A 4,099-nucleotide genomic window follows, 5' to 3' on the forward strand; every position below is an offset into this window, starting at 1 on the left:
TCCTTTTAATGCCTCAAAGCATTTCTGGAAAGATTTCCCAATATAATCTACATTAGCTTGCGTAAACCCTCTCTCCATCCCCCCCCCCCCAACCCCGCTGCACTTCATATCGCCTCTTCCCTCCCCCACCTTTATGATAGTTCAACAGGAGTTTGTGGAGCATCGTCCCTGAGCTTCCTGGTAGCTGATGTGATGTGTAATTAGCAACAACTTCTCCCACTACTGCCAGTGAAAGCAGCACATTTTTCACCCAAAGTGCCGCTGCCGAGCTCTGGAGCACTGAATAATGTAACACAGTGTTGCGCGTCCAGCTTAGATCGCTGCTCTGCCAAATATAAAGGATCTCAACAGAAATAGTCCCAATGGACTCATACAGATCACAGCTGCCATCTTGAAAATCCTAATCCTTGTCTCATATAGGCACTGAAAGGTTTTATTATTTGTTATATCAACAATAACCATTGCTACTGCTGGAGAGGAAATTAGAAAAGAGGGATGTAGAGATAATGGGTCTTGAGAGTACTAATGCAGATCTAGGGATTGCAGAGTGAGGCCATGGACTGGATGTGGAACTGACCTTATTATACTGATTGTACAAGTTACATCTTTCAACACACAAAAGTGCTTTACGTATGGGCCAATTTCTGCATTGTATGGTACTTTGCGATGCCGCTGCATTATTATTAGTTACTTTATCCTCATGCAGTATTACTTGAAATAATGGCCAGAATTTTCCAGTACCTTTGTATGAGCTGGGAGGTGGGAAGACTGGCAAAGTGGAATGGGAAGCCATGAGCGGGGGAGGCACCCCTGCCTTCCTGCTACCATGCCATCTGGTCAACAGAAGGGAGATTGATGGCTCGTACACCCACCGGGAGATGAATTGAACCAGTTAAAGGTCATATCCCACCTCTCAGGCATTTTGCCACATTAGGAGTGCCCAGCATTGTGGGGGAAGACTGCCGGGTGAACAAAGGCATACCACATGACATCTGAAACTCCTGCAATCTGCTGAAGAAATACAAGACATTGGAACAATCCTGCTGTTTGCAGCCTAAGCATCTTCGGCCTTGACTGGATGGCTGAATCAAACTTTACATCTTAATCCAGCCCAGAGCAGTTTCCAAAGGTGCATTCCTCACACAGCCTACCACAAACCAACTCAACATGTCTCCGTAAATATTTTTTTCCACTTTCATCTTCAAGTCCAGTGTTCTCAGCACTCATTTGAACTTAACGTTTCCAAAATATAAACATTCTCATTTATTTTCTGTTACTCACAGTTTTGGATCAAATAAAATGTGATAACATTCCCATTATTTATGAAACCTTTGCAAGTTGTAAATGTTTCTTACCCGCCTTTGAAATGTAACAGCTGAAATAAAATAAGTCCCTATGTATCTCTTAATGTAAATTTGGAAAACTAACCTATTTACTTTTAAACCACTTGACCAGGAGAATCTCATTAAAACTGCAGGCAACTAGCACCCTTACTCCTTTTCCTTCAACTCTTCCAGACAAATGGCCTCCATTAATCATTCCCCATCTTAATTAAATCATTTATACACACACATGGACCACAACCTTCTTTACAGAATAACACAATAGTCCCTGCAAATATTTTTTAGAAATCCATTCTCACATTACTGCTATTGCGGAGGGTTTAAACTAATTTGGCAGGATGTGGGAAGCAACGGGTAATACCGGAGAAGAATACTAAGGTGCAAAGAACATCAGGAGAGACAGTTGGTACCAGAGAAGGAAGTAATGAGGAATTAGATTGGTTCAGTGTAAGAGGGAAAGTAATAAAGTCTAAATCAGGGTTACTGAGCATATGTGTGACTGTGTGTGACTGTGTGGAACGTGGTAAATAAGATTGGTGAACCTTGTGGTGATAACAGAGACCTGGCTCAAAGAAGGGCAGGACTGGGTATTAAATCCTGAATACAAGGTGTCAGGAAAGATAGGAAAGAAGGAGAGGGGGTAGTATTGATTAAGGAGAATAATGAGGGCCAGCGAGAGAGGATGTCACAGAGGGGGTCAAGAACATAACCTATTTGGCAAAAGTTAAGACATAAAATAGGTTCAATTACATTGCTGAGCTTAATCTGTAGGCACAAACTAGTAGAAAGGTGTAGAGGAACAAATTTACAAGGAAATTACAGAGAAATAAAATGGAGGACTTTAATTATCCAAATATAGACTGAGATTCCAGAGGCAAAAAAGGGCAGATAGGGGCAAGAATTCGTAGAGTGTGTTCCTGGATAATTTTCTAATGCAGTATGTTTCCAGTCCAACCAAAAAGGAGGCACTGATGGGCCTGGTTATTGGGAATGAGGTGGACCAAGTGGATCGTGTCAGTAAGGCATCATTGAGGGGAGATTGATCACTGTATCATAAGCTTTAGGATGACTGTGGAAGGGAACAAGGAACAATCGAGAGTAAGAATAATAAACTGGAATAAAGCCAACCTCAATGGGGGCAAGAAAGGATCTGGGCCAGATACATTGGAATCAAATGTTAGCAGACAGAGCTGAAGCGAACAATGGACTGCCTTTCATTTCAAAGAAAATCAAACATCAGCTGTCCAAAAATTGAATGACGTGAGTTGCTCCTGAGACCTCCCCCCATGAGCTCAACATACAATACTCCTGGTGATAACACTCACGCCATCTGACTACTCATGTAGCCACATCATCACATTCTCACGTGACCACTACTATTTACTTACTACATTTTCACCATTGCTAAACTTAACTTTGGGAATAACCTGAAGTGAAATCCTCCCTTTCTGACGTACGGTCAAGTTATGGAATGGTACAGTGAGCGATGGTGGTATAGTGGTGAGCATAGCTGCCTTCCAAGCAGTTGACCCGGGTTCAATTCCCGGCCATCGCAATAACAAATTGGAAATTTCTGCGCCATTTCCTGAGGAAGAGAAACACGTTATGGAATGATGCATGAACAAGTCATTGAAGACTTCAACAAAATGTAAACATTTTGAAAATCAGCCATTTCCTCCTTCAATTTTTGCTTTCTTTTTTTTTGTTCCAGTTTGTTTGCGGGAAGCAAGTGGAAATTGGGGTGTGAAAGGTTTTTAAATTCAGGACTAAGTAAGCAAATAGCTTGGGGAGGATTCACCATTCCCCGACGACGATTTCATAATCGGCAATTGGGCAGAGAATCCCTTCTGACGCCAAAATCGGGGTGACGCCTGTTTGATGCAGGGTTTGTATCCTCTGGCCCCTCCAAAATGGCGTCATCGAGTCGGGCGGCGCACGCTATTGGGACGGCATTAGCGAAGGCCCTCTCCCGATGCTCCGCCCCCGATGGGCCGAGTTCCCGACTGCGCGGTTGATGTGTGGTCTCAGCGATCGGGAACCCGGCACGGCGGCTGTGGACTGCGTCCAGCTTGGGGGGGGGGGGGCTCCGCGAAGGCTGGGGGACTGGTGGGGGGTGGCCACGGGACATTATCTGGCAGGTCGGGTCCGCAGATGGCTGGCGGCATGTTTTCCAGCACGACTGCTGCTGGTCATCGCCATGCGCATGCGCGGCCGTGGACCCGGCTATTCTCCGGTTGTTTTTACCGTGGGAGCCGTGAGTTTTACTCGCCGCGGCTGCTAGCCCCTCACCGGTCACAGGATTGGTGAGGGGTCTGCGCCTATTTTTTTGACGTAAAATGCCACAGTTCCTCCGCACTTAGTCTCAAAAACGGTGAATCCAGCCCCTTGTCTCTTGATGCAACATCAATTTTATCACCCGTATTAGCAAAGACAGTCTGGATTGGATTTGTTTATTGTCACGTGTACCGAGGTACAGTGAAAAGTATGTTTCTGCAAGCAGCTCAACAGATCATTCAGTACATGGGAAGAAAAGGGAATTAAACAGAATTCAAGAAAATACATGAGAATACATAATAGGGCAACACAATATATACAATGTACTACATAAGCATTGGCATCGGATGAAGCAGACACGGGTGTAGTGTTAATGAGGTCAGTCCATAAGAGGGTCATTTAGGAGTTTGGTGACAGTGGGGAAGAAGCTGTTTTTGAGTCTGTTCGTCCGTGTTCTCAGACTTCTGAATCTCCTGCCCGAT

General features: G+C 44.5%; 1 non-coding gene across 1 annotated transcript; it reads left to right on the forward strand.

Moving 5' to 3' along the window:
* The first annotated feature begins 2,826 nt into the window (after window positions 1-2,826).
* trnag-ucc lies at window positions 2,827-2,898 on the forward strand. The gene has a single exon. It is a non-coding gene; the product is annotated as a tRNA-Gly (tRNA).
* Window positions 2,899-4,099: the final 1,201 nt, after the last annotated feature.

This window comes from Scyliorhinus canicula, chromosome 1, assembly GCF_902713615.1.
Source record: "Scyliorhinus canicula chromosome 1, sScyCan1.1, whole genome shotgun sequence".
Taxonomy (NCBI): domain Eukaryota; kingdom Metazoa; phylum Chordata; class Chondrichthyes; order Carcharhiniformes; family Scyliorhinidae; genus Scyliorhinus; species Scyliorhinus canicula.